This window comes from Saccopteryx bilineata, chromosome 5 (genome assembly GCF_036850765.1).
Source record: "Saccopteryx bilineata isolate mSacBil1 chromosome 5, mSacBil1_pri_phased_curated, whole genome shotgun sequence".
Lineage (NCBI taxonomy): Eukaryota > Metazoa > Chordata > Mammalia > Chiroptera > Emballonuridae > Saccopteryx > Saccopteryx bilineata.
In genome coordinates, this window is record NC_089494.1 from 14,162,744 (window position 1) to 14,184,911 (window position 22,168).

The following is a 22,168-nucleotide window of genomic DNA, read 5'->3' on the forward strand; positions in this document are numbered from 1 at the left end:
GCCAAAATCCGCCTGACCAGGAAGTGGTGCAGTGGATAGAGCGTTGGACTGGGATGCGGAGGACCCAGGTTCGAGACCCCGAAGGTCGCCAGCTTGAGCGCGGGCTCATCTGGTTTGAGCAAAGCTCACCAGCTTGGACCCAAGGTTGCTGGCTCGAGCAAGGGGTTACTCGGTCTGCTGTAGCCCCACAGTCAAGGTACATATGAGAAAGCAATCAATGAACAGCTAAGGTGTCGCAACGAAAAACTGATGATTGATGCTTCTCATCTCTCTCCGTTCCTGTCTGTCCCTATCTGTCCCTCTTTCTGACTCTCTCTCTCTCTCTGTCAAAAAAATAAGTAAATAAATAAATAAAAAGTGACCAGTAGAATGGCCAAACTCCGCAACACAAATGTAACAGCCCAAATGCTGGCAAGAAGGCAGAGTTTAAAATAACGATTGTTAGGATGCTCAAAGATATTAGAACAATAGATGGTCATTACGAACACCTAAATAAAGAAATAGCAAATATAAAAAGGACATTGAAATAATAAAAAAGAATCAGTCAGAAATGACAAATACAGTATCTGAAATAAAGAACACAATGGAAGGAATTAAAAGCAGGATGGATGAAACAGAGAATCGAATCAGCGAGTTAGAGGGCACGGAAGCAGAGCAGAAAAAAGAAAAGTGACTCAAAAAGTCTGAGGAAACTCTAAGAGAGCTCTGTGACAACATCCGCATCATAGGGGTTCCTGAAGAAGAAGAGAAAGAACAAGATATAGAGACTTTGTTCAAGCATATCATAGCTGAAAACTTCCCTCAATTAAGGCAGGAAAACATCTCACAAGTTCAGGAAGCACAGAGAACTCCATTAAAGAGAAACTCAAAGAAATCAACACCAAGATATATCATAATTAAAATACCAAAGCTAAGTGATAAAGAGAAAATATTAAAAGCTGCTAGAGAAAAAAAGACTATCACCTACAAAGGAGCCCCCATAAGGATGACTTCTGACTTCTCAACAGAAACACTTGAGGCCAAAAGAGAATGACAAGAAATATTCAAAGTAATGCAGAACAAGAGCCTACAACCAAGACTACTTTATCCAGCAAGGCAATCATTTAAAATTGAAGGAGAAATAAAAAGCTTCACACACACAAAAAAAAACCCTCAAGGAATTCACTACAACCAAACCAAGGCTGCAAGAAATGCTAAGGGACCTATTGTAAACAGATCAAAGGAGAAAAAGAATATAGCAAAAGAGGAATACATTTTTAAAGAATATAATGGCAATAAACAATTACATATCAATAATAACCTTAAATGTAAATGGATTAAATGATCCAATCAAAAGACATAGGGTAGCTGCATGGATCAGAAAACAGGACCCATACATATGCTATCTACAAGAGGCACACCTTAAATCAAAAGATGCACATAGACTGAAGATAAAGGGATGGAAAAAAATATTTCACGCAAATGGAAATGAAAAAAAAGCAGGGGTAGCAATACTTATATCAGACAAAATGGACTTTAAAACAAAGACTATACTTAAAGATAAAGAAGGTCACTACATAATGATAAAGGGAACAACCCAAAAGGAAGATATATCCGTTATAAATATCTACGCACTTAATATAGGCACACCTAAATATATAAAGCAGACTTTGATGGATTTAAAGGGCAAGATCAACAGCAATACTATAATAGTAGGGGATTTCAATACCCCATTAACATCATTAGATAGATCCTCAAGAAAGAAAATTAACAAACAGCAGACTTAAAAGACATATTAGATCAACTCGATTTAATAGATATCTTCAGAACCTTTCACCCTAAAACAGCAGAATATACATTATTTTCAAGCGCTCATGGTACATTCTGTAGAATAGACCAAGTTAGGGCACAAAAGCGGTCTCAACAAATTTAAGAAGATTGAAATCATATCGAGCACTTTCTCTGATCACAATGGCATGAAACTAGAAATCAACCAAAACTGAAAAATACTCAAACATTGGAAACTAAATAGCATGTTATTAATAACAAATGGGTAAACAAGGAGATCAAAGAAGAAATTAAAAAATTCCTAGAAACAAATGATAATGAGCATACATCAACTCAAAATTTATGGGACACAGCAAAAGCAGTCCTGAGAGGGAAGTTCATAGCATTACAGGCATACCTCAAGAAGCTAGAAAAAGCTCAGATAAACAACTTGACCCTACATCTAAAAGAACTAGAAAAAGAACAGCAAGTAAAGCCCAGAGCTAGTAGAAGGAAGGAAATAATAAAGATCAGAGCAGAAATAAATGACATAGAGGCTAAAGAAACAATACAGAGCATCAATGAAACCAGGAGCTGGTTCTTTGAAAAGGTAAACAAGATTGATGAACCTTTAACCAGACTCACCAAGAAAAAAAGATAGAGGACTCAAATAAATAAAATTAGAAATGAGAGTGGAGAAATAACAACTGACACAACAGAAATACAAAATATTGTAAGAAAATACTATGAAGAACTATACGCCAAACAACTAGACAACCTAGATGAAATGGACAAATTCCTTGAAACATATATTCTTCCAAAAATTAATCTGGAAGAATCAGAAAACCTAAACAGACCGATTACAACAAATGAGATTGAAATAGTTATCAAAAAACTCCCAAAAAAGAAAAGTCCTGGGCCTGATGGCTTCACAAGTGAATTCTACCAAATATTCAAAGAAGAACTAACTCTTATCCTTCTCAAGCTATTTCAAAAAATTCAAGAGGAAGGAAGACTTCCAAGCTCCTTTTATGAGGCGAGCATAATTCTAATTCCAAAACCAGGCAAAGACAACACAAAAAAATAGAAAATTATAGGCCAATATCCCTGATGAATTTAGATGCAAAAATCCTCAACAAAATATTAGCAAACCAGATCCAGCAATATATGAAAAAAATCATAAACCATGATCAAGTGGGATTTATCCCTTGGGAGGCAAGGCTGGTACAATATTCGCAAATCAATCAATGTGATTCATCACATAAACAAAAGAAAGGAGAAAAACCACATGATAATTTCAGTAGATGCAGAAAAAGCATTTGATAAAATCCAGCACCCATTCATGATCAAAACTCTCAGCAAAGTGGGAATTCAGGGAACATACCTCAACATGATAAAAGCCATCTGTGACAAACCCACAGCCAACATCATACTCAATTGGCAAAAATTAAAAGCAATTCCCTTAAGATCAGGAACAAGGCAAGGGTACCCCCTTTCACCACTCTTATTCAACATAGTCCTGGAAGTCCTAGCCACGGCAATCAGACAAGTAGAAGAAATAAAAGGCATTCAAATTGGAAAAGAAGAAGTAAAACTATCATTATTTGCAGATGATATGATATTGTATATAGAAAACCCTAAAGTCTCAGTCAAAAAGCTACTGGACCTGATAAATGAATTCAGCAAAGTGGCAGGATATAAAATCAATACTCAGAAATCAGAGGTATTTTTATACACCAACAATGAACTGTCAGAAAGAGAAATTAAGGAATCAACTCCCTTTACCATTGCAACCAAAAAAATAAGTACCTAGGAATAAATTTAACCAAGGAGATTAAAGACTTGTACTCGGAAAATTATAAAACATTGATAAATCAGGGAAGATATAAACAAGTGGAGGCATATACCATGATCATGGTTAGGAAGAATAAACATCATTAAAATGTCTATATTACCCAAAGCAATTTATAAATTCAATGCAATACCGATTAAAGTACCAATGACTTACTTCAAAGATATAGAACACATATTCCAAAAATTTATATGGAACCAAAAGAGAACACGAATACCTCAGCAATCTTGAAAAGGAAGAATAAAGCAGGAGGTATCACACTTCCGGATATCAAGTTATATTATAAGGCCATTGTACTCAAAACAGCATGGTACTGGCATAAGAACAGGCATATAGATCAATGGAATAGAACAGAGAAACCAGAAATAAACCCACACTTTTATGGACAACTGATATTTGACAAAGGAGGTAAGAGCATACATTGGAGTAAAGACAGCCTCTTTAACAAATGGTGTTGGGAAAATTGGACAGCTACCTGCAAAAAAATGAAACTAGATCACCAACTTACACCATTCACAAAAATAAACTCAAAATGGATAAAAGACTTAAATGTAAGCCGTAAAACCATAAGCATCTTAGAAGAAAACATAGGCAGTAAGCTCTCTGACATCTGTCGTAGCAATATATTTGCCGATTTGTCTTCACAGGCAAGTGAAAAAGACAGGATAAACAAATGGGACTTTTTCAAACTAAAAAGCTTCTGCACAGCTAAAGACAATAAGAACAGAATAAAAAGACAAACTACACAATGGGAGAATATATTTGACAATGCGTCTGATAAGGGGTTAATAACCAAAATTTATAAAGAACTTGTAAAACTTAATACCAGGAACACAAACAATCCAATCCAAAAATGGGCAAAATAAATGAATAGACACTTCTCCAAAGAGGACATACAGATGGCCAACAGGCATATGAAAAAATGCTCAACATCACTAATCATTAGAGAAATGCAAATTAAAACCACAATGAGATATCACCTCACACCAGTCAGAATGGCGCTCATCAACAAAACAACACAGAATCAGTGCTGGCAAGTATGTGGAGAAAAGGGAACCCTCCTGCACTGCTGGTGGGAATGCAGACTGGTGCAGCCACTGTGGAAAACAGTATGGAGAGTCCTCAAGAAATTAAAAATCGAACTGCCTTTTGGCCCAGCTATACCACTATTAGGAATATACCCCAAGAACACCATAGCACTGTTTGAAAAGAAGAAATGCACCCCCATGTTTATGGCAGCATTGTTCACAATAGCAAAGATCTGGAAACAGCCCAAGTGTCCAACAGAGGACGAGTGGATTAAAAAGCTTTGGCACATGGAATACTACTCAGCCATAAGAAATGATGACATCAGATCTTTTACAACAACATGGATGGACCTTGATAACATTATACTGAGCGAAATAAGTAAATCAGAAAAAACTAAGAACTATATGATTCCATACATAGGTGGGACATAAAAATGAGACTCAGAGACATGAAGAAGAATGTGGGGGTTACAGGGGGGGAGGGGGGGGAGGAGAGGGGAGGGGCACAAAGAAAACCAGTTAGAAGGTGACAGAAGACAATGTTATCAATGTTACCCCATTAAAATTAATCAAAAAAATAAATAAATAAAGTCTGCTTTTTTAAAAAAACTTGTTTTAAGTATATTGAGTTTATTCACTCATTAGGATGATGGTCAAGAATTACTAATATGTACAAACAGTATTTCACTGTTTAACACGTTTATACATTATCTCAACGATTTCCTCAGTCACTTGAGAAGCAGGTAGTTAGCTGTCAACAGTTTTTTTAAATGTACAAACATCAGCCTAAACGAACAAAGCCAGTAAGTAGAGAACAGTTAAATATTTTGAGTCAAAATTCAGCACACCACTACCTCATTAATTTCCTCATCCCATGGAAGGCAGCCAAAAGATATACTTAAAAACAGGCCCTAGACACTTCTCCAAAGAGAACATACAGATGGCCAATAGACAAATGAAAACATGTTCAACATCACTAATCATTAGAGAAATGCATATTAAAACCACAATGAGCCTGACCTGTGGTGACGCAGTGGATAAAGCGTCGACCTGGAAATGCTGAGGTCGCCGGTTCGAAACCCTGGGCTTGCCTGGTCAAGGCACATATGGGAGTTGATGCTTCCTGCTCCTCCTCCCTTCTCTCTCTCTCTCTCTCTCCTTTCTAAAATGAATAAATAAAATAAAAAATAAAAAGAGGCAACTTATTTAAAAAAAAAAAAAAAAAACCACAATGAGATATCACTTCACACCAGTCAGAATGGCCCCCATCAACAAACAACACAGAATAAGTGCTGGCGAGGATGTGGAGAAAAGGGAACCCTCCTGCACTGCTGGTGGGAATGCAGACTGGTGCAGCCTCTATGGAAAACAGTATGGAGATTCCTCAAAAAATTAGAAATGGAACTGCCCTTTAACCCAGCCATTCCACTTATAGGAATATATCCCAAGCACACCATATCACCAACTGAAAAAAAGAAATGCAACCCCATGTTTGTGGCAGCATTGTTCACAACAGCGAAGATCTGAAAACAGCCCAGTGCCCGTCAGTGGACGAGTGGATTAAAAAGCTGTGGTACATATATACTATGGAATACTATGGGGCTGTGAAAAAGAAGGAAATATTACCTTTTGCAACAATATGGAGGGACCTGGAAATTATTATGTTGAGTGAAATAAGCCAGGCAGAGAAAGAAAAATACCATATGACCTCACTCATTTCAGGAATCCAAGGAATAATGAGATCTGAGGAACAGAATTGAGACAGAGGAGGGATCAAAGGGACCAGAGGAAAAGAGGACAGAGGGAAAGGGGATGAGAGGATGGGATAAACCTGAAGGGAAGGGGGGAGGGCGCTGTAGGGAGGGGGACAAGGGAGATGTTGAGGGAAACAGGGGGGAGGGGGGAGGCATTCAGGGTGACCCTAGAATCTATGTAAACACAATTAATTAAATGAGAAGAAATAAAGAAAAAAAAACAGGCCCTAACCTAGCTGTTTCTCAGTAGCTATGGCTCTAGACAAGTTCACTCATTTATTCATCTATCAGTCTGTCCATCCAAGGGTAAAAATACTATAAATGTATTTTATATTCCTTGTGCCAGCATCCTAATTCAGAAATGAGAACATAAAGAATTCATAGCCATAACATCTATAACATATCCATAACATATCTATAAAAAAATAATAGAAAATACAAAAGGAAAAAATGGGCCACGTATATTCACAGAAAAAATAAAAATCCTAACGTCCATTAACTGTGAAAAAAATGGCCAACCTGCCTGACCAGGTGGTGGTGCAGTGGATAGAGCATCGGACTGGGATGCCGAGAACCCAGATTCGAGACCCCAAGGTCGCCAGCTTGAGCACGGGCTCATCTGGTTTGAGCAAGAGCCCACGAGCTTGAACCCAAGGTCACTGGCTCCAGCAAGGGGTTGCTTGGTCTGCTGGAGGCCCGTGGTCAGGGCACATATGGGAAGGCAATCAATGAACAACTAAGGTGTTGCAACGCACAATGAAAAACTAATGATTGATGCTTCTCATCTCTCTCCGTTCCTGTCTGTCTGTCCCTGTCTATCCCTCTCTCTGACTCACTCTGTCTCTGTAAAAAATAAATAAATAAAATAAAATAAAATTTAGCCTGACCTGTGGTGGCGCAGTGGATAAAGCATCGACCTGGAATGCTGAGGTCGCCGGTTCGAAACCCTGGGCTTGCCTGGTCAAGGCACATATGGGAGTTGATGCTTCCAGCTCCTCCCCCCTTCTCTCTCTCTCTCTTTCTCTCTCTCTCCCTCTCTCTCTCCTCTCTAAAATGAATAAATAAAAAAATTTAAAAAAAAAAATTTAAAAAAATGGCCAACCTCAGTAGTTATCAAAGAAATGCAAATTAAAACAATATCATTTTCCCTATCAAACTTTTTTACTGCAAAAAATAATCCCAAGTACTGGCAAGGTGTAGGAAGCGAGACAGCTCTTGCCATTACTAGGGCAGGGAAGCCACTTTAAAAAAGCCTCCAGCAAAAGCATAAATGTGAATTCCATGACCTAGGAAATCCCTTCTGACAGATTTGCCCTGGAGAAACTCTGGCACATACACTGACTTTACCCTGCTTTGTTTTGTTAATTAAGTGGTCCAACATGACAGGTTCTAGTATTTAATTGGCCCTCAATAAATGCTGAATCTCCTGCACAGATATGTACTACATGCCTGCCTGTGCAGCTCCATACGTAAGGACTCTCATTTCATAGTCCTCAAAAGTTCCTCCTCCAGTAGCAGAGGCAAGCATGATTTTGACATGTCAAAGCTATAGAGAAGTACATAGAATATATTAAGGAAAAAGGCAAATGCAATGCTACGTCTAGGAGGGGAAGAGAAAATCAAAACAGATTGACCATGATGAGTTGACTGGATCCATATACTTTGAGCCAAGGAGTCAAGGAGAAAGGGGACTGGAGGCAGTAATAACAGTTTCTGTAAAAAATACAGAGATATTCAAGAAAAGGGCAATTTAAGACATTAACTACTTGCAGTAGGCTGATCAATGACCCCAAAGGTATCAGGGCCCCAATCCTTAGAGCCCATAAATGTTGCCTTATTTGGGGAACGGGTCTTTGCAGATGTGATTAAATTAAGGGTTTTGAGATAAGGAGACAGTTCTGGGTTACCTGACGGGCCCTAATGCCACCACAGTGTCCGTGTATGTGGGAGGCATGGGAGATTTGACACACGGGGAGAAGGCAGACTGGAAGGTGCTGGGACCCGCAGCACGCCACCACACAGCAGTCACAGACGCTGACGGGCAAGAACAGGTTCTCTGGAGCCTCTGGGGACTGCAGCCTCGCCAACACCTTTTTCAGCCCATTAATGCGATTTTATTAATTGTAAGAGAATAAATTTTTCCTGTTTCAAGCCACCAATCTATGACACTGTCCAGGTCTCTGAGGAGCCATCCAGCATTTTACACAGGACAATGGCATAATCATATCTATTTTGCAATGTTTAATCTAGTACCAATGTCAAGAATTTAATGAAAAAACTAGAGACAGGAAGACGTATCAGAACCAAAAATCCAGACAGAAGATGAAATTCTGTATCACTCTGCTAGGAAATTACTTTTTAAAAGTCCTCCGTGTGCATATATTTCTTTGATAAGATTTTTGAAACTTAGACTTGATCATACCACAGGTTAGGGGTTCAGTCCACAAGACTGTTCCCTACTTACTGGTCGCAAGTCCCCTTCCTGCCAGCTATTAATCAGGGGTTCCCACAACCCCCTCTTCATGTTCCGTAATTTGTTAGAATGACCCACAGAACTCAGGAACACTATTTACATTTACTGGATTATTATGAAGATTACAGTTTAGGTACAAATGGAAGAGATGTCACAGGGCAAGGGGTAGGGGACGAAGGGGCGCAAAAGAGCTCCCAAACCCTCTCTAGGGTACAGTCCCACCTTCCACACCTGGCCAAGGCCACCAACCTGGAGGCAGACTGCTTTACAGCACTCCAGCTCCAGCCCCCTCCTCGCTCCTTACAGGAGGTCTGTGGGGGGCAGGGGTGAAGTTCAAATCCTCTCATCACTGGGTGTTTCGGGTGACCAGCCCCAACCTGAGGCTACCCCGAAACCCCAGACAAAGTCACTTCCTTAGCATAAACTCAAATGTGATATTAAAAAAAAGACTTATTTTCTTTGTTTAGCTCACACAAAGGCAATCTCTTAGCAGAACACAACAATTTGAGGAGTCCTGTTCACAGAGGGCAACCAGAGACCCTGCTTCCTGAAGGTGCTCTTGGAGGGGAGAAGGTGACATCCACAGCCCGACCAAAGACACTCCTGTAAGGAAACTCAGAGGACTGAGGGGCTCTCTTCCAACAATAAGGACAGAGACCAAATATATCTCTGTATTATACCATAGGACCCTATTATTGTCATTCTCTATATTTTAATAGTTTACAAGAAAATATGTCACGTGATCGTGTCAGGGGTTTTTTTTTTAAGTATTTAAGTAAATATCAATTATTAACTTTGAAAGGATTTTCTCACTTAGAAACAAAATAAAATTCCTATAACTTAAAAAAAAGTAGATGTATTTATCAGAAGCCAACAGCAAAGATTATACTAAAGGCTAGTTTCATTAAAGTTAGGAACAAGACAAGGAGCCAGCTATGACCATACGAAACACTCCAGCCCTCCAGCTCCAGCCACACGTAGCCACTGGACACTTCTTTAGTGTGGCTTGTCCTAATTAAGATGTGCTCTAAATGTAAAGTATACACAGAATTGCAAAGACACAGCATGTAAAGCATCTCATTAATTTTTCATTGATTATATGTCGAAATAATATTTCAAATATACTGAATTAAATAAAATATATTAAAGTTACGTGCTTCTTTTTACTTTATTTAATAGCCTCTTAAACTAAAATTTTAACTTCCACACTGAAAGTCTTCTTAAAAGGAAAGATTTATTAGGCCACTGCCAGCAAGAAAGAAAAGCAAAAGCAAGCCGGGTTCAGAGCACGAAGTCTAAACCAGCAGCAGCATGGTGGGGGGGGGGGGCACGTCTGCCGCCACGCAGCACTCGGAGAGACCGGACACTGGCGAGCGACAAAAGGGACAGGGCCATGAAACGGGGCCAGCAGGAGGGGAGCAGCGTGGCCTGTGAGGAAGTATCTGCCCCTTTAGATAACCGTGGAAACAGACACCTGGAAGGTGATTTCAAATGCCAACACACAGAGTGAGAGCAGTCTTCGGTTGGCTCTGCCCTAGAGTTGTTAACTGATTAACCCTTCTTGTCCCTTCCTTCCACCCTCTGGCCACTGTAATTTAATTTAGGACATCTCAGAACTTTCTCCTTGTCAGTGCCTACTAAAAATTGTCAGTTACACCTGTGGTTCACATTTGTGGCTCTGACTGCACTTCTGGACAGCACCACAATCCAGCCAATGCAACGATGAGGAAGAGAAATGAGGGGTAGGAATACTGGAAAAGGACACACAAGATTATCATTGTTTGCAGATAATTGGCTGACAAGAAAAGAAAAACCCAAAAGAACTCTGAAATCTACCCAACCAGAAGAAAAATTCACTAAGATATCTCAATATTAGGTACATAAAAAAACCTGGTATTTTCCTCCATACTACAGGGGGTCCTCGGGTTATGACACAGTTCCATTCCTACGACAGTGACATAACCCAAATTTTAGTTTAAGTCTAAATAAACACAGCCTAGGGCCCTGGTCAGCAAACTGCAGCTCACAAGCCACATGCGGCTCTTTGGCCCCTTGAGTGCGGCTCTTCCACAAAATACCACGTGTGGGCGCTACCTCGATAGGAATGTACCTACCTATATAGTTTACGTTTAAAAAATTTGGCTCTCAAAAGAAATTTCAATCGTTGTACTGTCGATATTTGGCTCTGTTGACTAATGAGTTTGCCAACCCCTGGCCTACCCTAAGTCACTTACCTACTCTTACACAGTTGTAAAATCATAATCTGGAACATAAAAACACAACTAAGCCACAGAAAAAGGAAAAGGACATAAATATAGGAGCCATGATAAGGGCCAAACTGTCGCCAAAGCAACACAAATGAACACTTGTGCTTTCAACAGTCCAAACGGCGTAGGTAAGCGAACTGGGGGACTCCACCTCCCTCACCCATGTGCTGCGTCACTGCGTATTCTTCCCCCCATGCAACCGGGCTCGTGTGCCCATGTAGTCCCTCAGTACCACGCTAACAGCATAAGCCAAAACACATCTCAGTTTTTTTTAAGTGTTCATGGGAGCGAGCATCGTAAACTCAAAACATTTTAAGTTGAGACTGTCGTAACCCAAGGACCCTGTGCTAATAACCAGTTAAAAAGTGGAAAGGGAAAAGATCTTAGTCACAATAGTGAAAGCAACTTTAAAACACTTAATGTGCACACACCTTAAACATGTGTGTATAAAATGATACAGAAAGATACTGTAAGACCTACATATACACATAAAAGACAGGCTTGTTTCTGAGAGAAAAAATAAATATAATTCCACTAAAATTAACCTCTAAACCAAATACAATCCCAATCACAAAATTCTACTAAGACTTGGTTACTTGTTTGCATTCTATCATTACTTGGTATATTAATCCAAAAGTTTACCAGGAAGAAAACATCATCAGATTAGCTAATAAAATTTGAGGATGAGAAAACTTAGGGCATACTTGCCCATACACATGAGAGTGTACACAGCAGGGGCCGAGAGTGTGCGAACGACCAGAACAGACAGTTAGAATACTGTTAGTACAGCACTGGGGCTCCAGACAGAGCTGAAGATGTAGATGTTAAGAGACATCGCTGATTCTGTCCATATTATAATCAAAACCATAAAACTCCTCAAAAATAGCATAGGTACAAAATGAGCAAGGCCGCTTACATGTGGACTTTTTCAATAAATACATACAGTATAACAAATGTTTTTTTCTTTCCTGTGGTTTTCTTAAAATAGCATTTTCTTTTTTCTACCTTACTTTATTGTAAGAATACAGTATATAATACATACAACATATATATAGACTGTTTATGTTATTGGTAAGAGCTCTGGTCAATAGTAGGCTATTAGCAGTTAAGTTTACTAACTACTTAAAAGTAGTTAAAAGGAGTCAAAAGTTACAAGAGGTCTTTGCTGGGTAGCTCAGTTGGCTATATCGTCCCTATATGCCAAGGATGCGGGTTCAATTCCCATCAGAACTCATACAAGAGTCAACCAACAAATGAATAAATAAGTGGACCAGCAAACTGATGTTTCTCTGTCAATCAATTGTTCCTCTCAAATCAATAAATTTTAAAAAATTATTTAAGTAGTAAGATTTTCAACTGTACAGGAAGGACCTCGAACATTCCCCCAGCCCAGTTGTTCAAGAGTCAACTATAGATTCACTTATAAGATACAAGGATTAAGGACAGACTATAAAACCCAGCTAAGAAAAGTCAAGAAGCCAAGAGCAGTGTCTGGAATCCAAAGACAGATATGAGGGTGGATACGGACACTGCCAGGCGTGGCAGAGGCTATAGACAATAAGCCAATCCATCATACTTTGCCTTCTTAATCACATCACTTTTAAATTATATCTGTAATATATTACTCACCCTGCTAGCTATTCAAATACATACTTTATCAACAGTAAGTCTACTCTTGGAGAATTCCTGAGCTCCCACTGATAAGTGCATACTAGTCATTTTGATGTCAGGTTGTTGGCCTTCCAAAACCTTTCTGGTATTATGCTCAAATCTTTCAATTCAATTTAACGACTTTCACTGAGTATGACATGGGCACTGTGGTGCTAGACGACAGAGATGCAAAGACTGATTCATGCACCAAGCACCAGCGCCATCTACATGCCAGGCAGCAGGTGAGAATCAGTGACTGCAGCACAAACATCCTGCCCTCCCAGAGCTGTCTGCAGTGGAGGGACACACGACACGCAGTTCTCCTTCCAAACGGAGCCCAAGAGAAACACATAGTGTTTTAGACTTATTTAAAAAAAACAATTTTTATTTTATAAAGCAATTTGAAATGAACAAGGAACAAAATAATCCCCTTTAGTTAACATATCTGTCCTCTGCTATCATACAATATAAACAAACATTACTAACTTAAACACACATACAGTTAAGTCTAGGTTATCTGTGGATAAATAATACATACATCCGAGCAAATCCCTGTTCGGACTCATGTTTCTGGGTTACGTCCCACCCAAACTTCTACCATGTAACCTTCTAACACATGATATAGTGCAAGAACACAATTTAAGACTTTCACAAAGTAATTCAAATCATTGCACATGCCACTTTTATTATGCCCACCGGTTTTCAAATGAACTTGCCAAGACATGCTCCCAAAATCCAACACCTTCCAATTCCTTTCTCAGAGCCAAGTAAGCCAAGCTCTTCGACCCCATCCCAAACCTAATTCATCTAAAGCTGCCCCCACTCACTGGCCTCCAAGCATGGGCCCCACTTTTACCTACCTGCTCACCTTCTCAAAACTCTAAGGGTCACGAACAAGCCCCTGTCAGTAAAAACTGCTAGCATTCCTGGCATGTGTGCCTGCAACATCGTGTACATGTACTACTGTTCTAGCATATTATAAACGCCACACATCATGCATGAGCTACAGAAACTTTTGAAGATAAAAAATAAAATTTCTACCATTTTCTTCCAGCACCCAGAGATGGCTGCATGCACACCCCGGAGCACACGTACCCTCTGAGACGTCATCCTTACCCCAAAGAAACTGAAACTCAGAGCTTAAGTCATTTGTTGTGGTCACAAAACTAGAGTGAGGCAGAACCAGATTTGGGAATCCAGCAACAGTGTCCTCACAAAGCTCAAGCCCTGTGTCAATCCTCTGACCACAGCATCTCTCCTTACCCTGCCTCTCTGACCGTGTTCCCCGCCGCCCCCAGCCCGTGCCTCCATAACCTTCCCACCTCAAAATGCTGTTGCAGAGCGGGTATGCTTTTCATGCCTCAGAAAGTAACATACAGAGTAAATCTTTTGATTTTTTCCCATCTTTTCCAAGTGAGAGGAGGGGAGATAGAAACAGACTCCCACAGGTGCCCTGATTGGGATCCACCCAGCAACCCCCATCTGGGGCCCATGCTCTGCCCATCTAGGGCCATGCTGGTAATCGAGCTATTTTTAGCAAATGAGGAGGAGGTTCCATGGACCCTTCCTCAGCACCTGGGGCTGATGCACTAGAATCAATCAAGCCATGGCTGTGGAAGGAGGGGGGAGAGAGAGAGAGAAGGGGGAGGGGGGAGGGGGGGAGAAGCAGATGGTCACTTTTCCTGTGTGCCCTGACCAGAACCGAACCTGGAACATCCACAAGCCAGGCCAACGCTTTACCACTGAGCCAACAGGCAAGGGCACATTTTGAATTTCTAAAGAAGGCTAGCTATGCTGTCTAAGCCGGCATCACCTATATAAGTCAGACCAAGTTCCAGAGTAAAGGATGAATACAAATTCTTAGACTCTAACTAACACATGAGCAATATGGAAAGTTCTAGAAAAGGAAAATGACTTCGGGAAACACTAATTATGGATACGTAAAAACAGATTCCCTGCATATGGTCCGTGTGTTATAGTTTCAATTAATATTAATTCTGTTTATATTAAAATTATAACAGTTAAAGTTCTAAGATTAATTCATTCTAGTCCATTCTGGTTTTCTATGGAACTAAAATAAACTCTTGGCTTCATCCTAGAGAGAAGGTAACTACCCCACCCTTCTCCCCAAACAGAAGGGATCAAACCAACGATCCAGTCAGTCTCCAAGGGGAAGAGGTTTCTGGCTGTTTCCGTTTCACAGTAAAAAGGCCCAAGTCAAGGTCCAGAATGAGGATCACTACAATCCCAATAAAAATAAAGAAAATATTATGGTTAAAATAAAAACTGTTTACAATTCTGGCCAAAATAACACTGAATATTTTAAAATCCAAAGATGTCGATGCAGAAAAATAAAGTTATACTTATAAAGTCAATTTGGGGCCCTGGTCAGTGGCTCAGTGATAGATTGTTGGCCTGGCGTATGGACATCCTGTTTCGAATCCAGGTCAGGGCATACAGGAGAAGTGACCACCTGCTTCTCCCCCCTCTCCCTGTTCTCCTTCTAACCCTCCTGCAGCCAGTGGCTCCACTGGGTCGCCCCGGGTGCTGAGGATAGCTCTGGGGTTCAAGCACTTCAGCCTCAGGCACTAAAAATAACTCCAATGATTGGAATATTGGCCTCAGGGTTCCCAGGTGGATCCCCGTAGGGATGCATGCAGGGGGGTGTCTCACTATCTCCCCTCCTCTCCCTTAAAAAATTTTTTAAAAAATCAATTTTGAATTAAAATACGATTTAAAAGGTTAAGACTATGCAGCAGGGTAGTTAGTATCTAATAAAACCCAAGCAAGTACCCCAGTGAATTCTAAGTAATAAACACATCAATGAACACAAGGTGGGAAATGCACAAAGCTAACTAATAAAATTTCAAAGAAACCTAAGAAAGAAATAAGGCACAGATAACAAAAAGCCTGAGCCAAGTAAAATAAAGCGGTAGAAAGGGAGGTAAAAGAACAAGAACAGCCTGACCAGGCGGTGGCGCAGTGGATAGAGCACCGGACTGGGATGCAGAGGACCCAGGTTAGAGACCCCTAGGTCGCTAGCTTGAGCGCAGGCTCATCTTGTTTGAGCAAAGCTCACCAGCTTGGGCCCAAGGTCGCTGGCTCAAGCAAGGGGTTACTTGGTCTGCTGAAGGCCAGCGGTCAAGGCACATATGAGAAAGCAATCAATGAACTACTAAGGTGTCGCAACGAAAAACTAATGATTGATGCTTCTCATCTCTCTCCGTTCCTGTCTGTCTGTCTCTATCTATCCCTCTCTGACTCTCTCTCTCTGTCCCTGTAAAAAAAAAACAAAAAACAAAAAAACAAACAAACAAAAAAACACTGATCAAGAGGCAGATCACGGCTTTGTTGAGCAAGAAAGTATTACCAACAAAGAAATAGCTCCAGACAGGCTAAGGGGCCAGGACAATGCCACACCACCAGGCCTGCTCTGCACAGTGCCACACTGCATGCAGTGCCACCCCGATAGTCACAGCGGCAGATTATAAACAACTTGGGCCAGACCCCAAATACCCTTCCTGTAACAACTCCGAGTCTGCATGGTTTGCTTCGCTAGCTGGCTGCTCAGTCTAGGACCTTTTTCATTCCTAGGACCTTCCATTAACTCAACAATTACTTTCTGAGTTGAAGGAATCAAAAAACAAATGAGTTTATGCCCGGACTTCCCTGTTTGTCCTCCCAATCTCCGTTTCTGTCTTCCCTCCTGGGATGCAATCCATCCTCACAGCTTCCCTATCCCCAAAACAACTGATACCTCAATGTCACCTATCAATTCCTGCCTTCCCCAACGGCCCTGGACATCCACGTTTGAGTACCTTCCTCAAACTCAACTCTTCCTTTAAACGCAACCTATGCCTCCTTTTGCTCGGTTGACCTGTCCCTGGCTACTCTGTCCTCTGCGTTGCTCACTCAGTATTAACCACATCTTGTATGCATCTTCTTCACACAGCTTGAATCCTCTGTCCTTAGTGATTAATCTCTCCTAGTCCCCTTTCAATGACGGATGCTTTCATTGATGTATTCGGTTTGCTCACATACCAGAATCAGAATACCTTCCTACTACTTACCAAAAGACTGCTTCTGAAGGTCAGAGAAACAAAAAGAGGCACCAGGAAACCTGGAGGTGGTGAGCATGTCTATTATCTTGATCATGGTGATGATGCACAGGTGCACACATGTCCAAACTCAGCAAATTGTATGTATTAAACAGGTACGCATTTTGGTGTATCAAAGGAGAGAGGAGGAAGAAAGGAAGAGAAAAGAAATACCTGTAGTAAGTAAGGTGTTCTACTCAACTCAAGCTGGGCCGAGTTTTATAGGAATTTGTCTCCTGTAGGACATATGCAGTATCCCTCCGCCCACAGGAACTCTGTGCTAACACTGTTCTCATCCGTATCCAGCCTGTCTCTCAACTCACACCTCTCCGGAGCCACTAAATCCAATGGATGGTACTAGGTTTTCCTCCCACAGGCAGGGCCCACAGTGTTAACTGCTTCCGCCCTCGGCTGCAGGGACACCAGCTGCTGACTGTCCTCTCACTTCCCGGGCCACTCCGCCAGTCCCCTATGCAAGCTCGGCCTCCTCTCCCCACCTCTGTCCATGGCCGCCTCTTCTTAGTCTAGCCTCTCCATGGGCAGTCTCACCCATGCCAGGTTTCAGCCATCAACTGCATACCAACGAGAACAACAGGAGAAACGAGCAACCGCTTGACAGCTTCTCCCTCCCCTATACTATTAATTACCTCAGATTTTACCTCCAAATCTCCCTTCTCTCGGTATTTCTGCTTATGATATAAGGCTCTTAAGAGATTTAAACAGGCTAACATGATAGTACTTTGAAAAAAGGAGAAAAAAAAACTTAAATCTGAGTATTAGTATTCATTAAACAGAAACCTTGAAAGCAAGGACTTTCTCAAGTTCATGTTTATTTATTCCACGTGGCACACCTAGCACAGTGTTCTGCATGCAGACGGCCTTCAGTAAGTGGGCTGCAGTGAATTACTGTATGGCTTCATACATGTTCAACTGAAATGTTCACATATTTCACAGCTTGTATATCCCAAATCATACCATCATTTTTATCTCCTAAGGTGTAAAGTGTAAACCATACTGGATAATTTTGATGATTACGTGTTGCTTATCTAAAGTTAGAAAATACTCCAGACCTGTGGTGGCGCAGTGGATAAAGCGTCAACCTGGAACACTGAGGTCGCCGGTTCAAAACCCTGGGCTTGCCTGTTCAAGGCACATGTGGGAGTTGATGCTTCCTGCTCCTTCCCCCTTCTCTCTCTCTCTCTCTCTGTCTCTCTCTGTCTCTCTTCTCTAAAATGAATAAATTTAAAAATAATAATAATAAAGTTAGAAAATATGTTGCCTTTTTGGGCCGGGCTTTGCTGAAAACATCCAAATTCCACCCTCAAGTCCAAACTCCACATAAAGATTCCTGCTTCCCATTGGCCCCTTTTGAGAGAGGAAAACTTGTGCACTGCAGGGATATTTAAGCGTTAAGTACCCAGGAAGCAGGCAGAATGACTACTTGAAAAGCTCCCTCTCTCATTTTCATATCTTGCGCTGATTGACATTCTGATTAGGAACACTGTGAAGTGAAAGGCTGGTCAAAAGTTCTCAAACTCACGAGGTCCATTTAATTATATAGCCTCAGAATGCAAGATTGTCATTCTAGTAAAATCTCATCGTATCAGTTCAAAAAACTGCCTAGACTAGATTTCCATCTAAATCACAGACCTCATTATAGCCTGACCTGTGGTGGCACAGTGGGTAAAGCGTCGACCTGGAATGCTGAGGTCACCATTTCGAAAGCCTGGGCTTGCCCTGTCAAGGCACATACAAGAAGCAATTACTATGAGTTGGTGCTTCCCACTCCTCCCCCTTTCTCTCTAAATCAATAAATTAAAAAATCAGGAAAAAAAATCCCCATTCTAATCTTCATTCACAAACTACTTTTCCTTGTATGAACACCCTAACTTGTACCATATTTCCCCATGTATAAGACACACCTTAATTTTGGAGCCGGCAATTTGAAAAAAATGTATTACATAAAGTTACTGAACTCAAGTTGTATTCATCGTAAAATTCAGACCACTTCTCAACAAGCATGAAAAAGCAGGAAATGCAAGTGACAAAATCTACAGCCACTGTATAATACGCACCTAGTTTTTAGGCTCCAAATTTTTCGAAAAAGGGTGTGTGTCTCATACAAGAGGAAATACAGTAATTATGTTTATTTGCATATTGATTTGCTTCATATTGGTGTTCTAGTTTCCTCAGTGAGGTCAAGGATCACACCAATTCTGTTCACTGCTATACCCCAGCACCTGACATACAAGAGGAGTTAAAAGGCTCTAGCTGAGCAACTAACTGAATGAGGCATGAACTAATCATTAAAGCAGACCAGATAGCAGAGAAGCACATAAGCAATAAGACTTAAGGCTTTCAGATCTGATGCCCCCAAACCAGACAGGGCGTAATTTCCCCCAAAATTGGTCCATCCTTTATTTCTTTTATCTTGCATTTCTTCAAGAAGGACATTTCAGACTCACAGACTAGCTAGCTCATCTTTAAATAATCCAGTCCAGCCCTGCCCAGGTAGCTCAGTTGGTTAGAGCATCACCTGGATATGTCAAGGTTGTGAGTTCAATCCCGGGTAAGGGCATATACAAGAATCAATCAAAGAATGCATAAATAAGTGGAACAGCAAACTGATGGCTGTCTGTCTGTCTCTCTCTCTAAAAACCCAGTCCAAATGCTTACAAAACCTAGAACAGAAACCCAAAGACAGAGAATGGAGTTCTCTGTCTTACACCCAAACCACACTGCCGTCCTACAGAACCAACCCTTTCTGCAGAAGAACGAAACCAGGAAAAGTCTGACAAGAAAATGCCAGAGCAACTACAGAAGGCTTTCCTCATCCCTCAGGGTGAGAAGTGCACAGGAAGATGCCAGAAAACAAAAGAATAAAGTCTGTGCAACAGACTCCCACGTCACACCTCTGCCCGGTAATAACCTTCTGAAACACTTCAGGACCAACTCAGCAGCACCCTTCAACTCTGAGGACTCTCAGGGGAAACAGAAAAGGTTGTGATGATGGTGAAAGATGGGATCACCAAACCATTGTGCTCCTGGCCACCCAAAACCCACGTGGCAACTATTTAGCCAGCCACCAAGGAGAAGCAGCATAATGTAATGGTTAGACAGGATGCTCTGAATCCCAGCTTCTCTTCTCACTTGCTGTCATCTGGGACGAGTTCATGTGTCCAGACTGCAGTTTCTGCAGCTGTAAAAAGGGAATAACCACCGCCCTAGAGGGTTGTTAACAATACAAAGGCACTATGCATAAAACTCAGTACAGTGCATAGAATGTAATAATGGTGCAGTAAGTGACAGCTATTTATCACTTTATTCACCTGCAAACACTTTCACAAGGCCTATTCCCTCTCTTGCTTCTTGATTCCCTCAATTTTAAAGACGTTGTTCCTACCTTTCTATTTTTGAGGGGCCATATATACAGTAGCTGAGAGCACATCTTTGAAAACCAGACCGGGCAAACCAGTTCAATAAATGACTCACTGCCTCCGGTCCCTCATCTATGAAACGGGCCCGATAACACCTACCCCCGGGATGGCTGGTAGTGAGCACGCCCTCGGAGCTACTACACATTCTGTTACTGGTGTGTAATTAAGACGCACTTAGGGAAAAAGTAAACCAACTCTCTCTCGACCCCACAACATCCATCAGTCTTAACGCCAGTCCCACCACCGCAGACTGTGGCCAGAGCAAACACCTAGGTCGCCCCACCTCCCTCACCCCATTTCTTCTCATACCCTGTGGCAAGCAAGACACCCCCACCTACCCACCACCTACCCTTCCAGCACGGCTTCGCAAATCGCAAGGGCTCTGTCCTCCCGGGGTCCGCGTCAGAGCCCGTCAAATCCAGGCTGCCAGCCCGCACCCCACCCGGCCCGCCCCCGGGCGCCGGGAGACCCCGTGCATCCTTCCTCCCCCGGACAGCGCCGCGTCTCCGGCCGCGGTTCCCCCCGCTCACGTGGGCGCTCGGCCGAGGCCCCACGTCACCCGCTTCCCGGACCCCACCGCGGCGCCTCCCACTCTGCCCGGCAGCGTGTCCCCACGCCGCGGGCCGGCGCGCACAGCCCCGGGGCCAGGCTCGGCCACGTTCCTCCCCCAGTCCGGGGCCGCCCTCGGGCCCAGCCCGGCCGCACGCGGACGCCGCACCACAACCGGCCCCCGCCGCCTCCACAACGGGCGCAGCACTCACCACGACGCTGGGGCTCGGGTTCCGCGGCCTCGGGCCCACGCAGGCCCAGCTGCGCCGCAGAGCGCTCGCGTCCCGCGCCGCCTCGGGGAAACCCGGGAGCAGCCGCCGCGGCCGCACTGCGAGGGGGCGGCTGTGTGCTGTCCCGTCCGCTGTCGCCGCCTCGTCCAGCCCCGGCCGCGGCGACAACTGCAGCGCCGCTCCCCGGCGCCGGCACACCAGCGTCTGTTGAGCCGAACCGCCCGGGACGCGCTCCCCCGGCCGGCGCTCGTTGCATATGCAGAGAGGCCGCCGCCTATTGGCCCGCCGGCGGTGGCGCGTGCGGGGCTGGGCCTATCGAATCCCGGCCGGGGAGCGCGGCGCGGCGGCCCGGGGCGGAGCGGGGTTACTACGGGTCATTCCGCCGAGCCGCGGCGGACGGGACCCAGCCGCAGCCGCCGCGGGGCGGAGCCGGGGTCGGCCCGAGGGGGACGGGACTGCGGCGGCGGGAGCCGGGGAGCTGGGCGCTGCGGCTGGACTTGGACGGCACGGAGGCGGGTCCCGCTGGGTCTGCAGAAAGGGCCGTCCCTCCTAGGGGAACAGACCCACACTCGCACCCCAAAAAGAAAAGAACTGAAAACGCAGTTGTTGCTGCCTAAGTCTAAATTTAGATTATAAAATAACTTACATATTATTTTCATTCTTAACCGGATTCGTTATCCTGTTCTTGCACAAATTTCAATTATTTTCGTCAAATAAAGTTATTTTTGGAAACGCCAGCATCGAGAGGGGCTCAGACATTCAAAGCATGTTCCTTTATTATGTCTTTGTTTTGGCTTCAACTAACCCAGCAAATAACCCATCTCCTCTAAATACACTCACTATTTATGCAAGATTGGCACTTGTTTTCAAAGGATAACGTTTACTCCAAATTATTGTTTTTGGACGTTTTTCTTATGAATCTAAAAATGTTTCTGTATTTTTAAGAGTTGCCATTACATCTCATTTTAGACATTACAGAAAAGAGAAAAAGACATCGAGGGCAGAAAGACTGCCTCTCCACGAGCAAACAAACAACAACAAAAAAAAACTAAAAAATGACAAACGACTACTACATTAGGAGAAAG

General features: G+C 42.7%; 1 protein-coding gene across 8 annotated transcripts in view; it reads right to left on the minus strand.

The window, feature by feature from the left end:
* Window positions 1-21,318, minus strand: part of ACSL3 (acyl-CoA synthetase long chain family member 3) — a 63,974-nt gene extending 42,656 nt beyond the window's left edge. For 4 of the 8 annotated variants that reach the window (XM_066278990.1, XM_066278997.1, XM_066278994.1 and 1 more), the window contains exon 1: window positions 21,066-21,318. The gene's annotated coding sequence lies outside the window, so the exon portion shown is untranslated. Of the gene's footprint in view, window positions 1-5,646; window positions 5,789-16,840; window positions 16,917-18,533; window positions 18,605-21,050 lie in introns of all 8 variants that reach the window. The other 4 variants (XM_066278995.1, XM_066278991.1, XM_066278992.1 and 1 more) reach the window with 3 other exon arrangements.
* Between the last annotated feature and the right edge of the window lie 850 nt (window positions 21,319-22,168).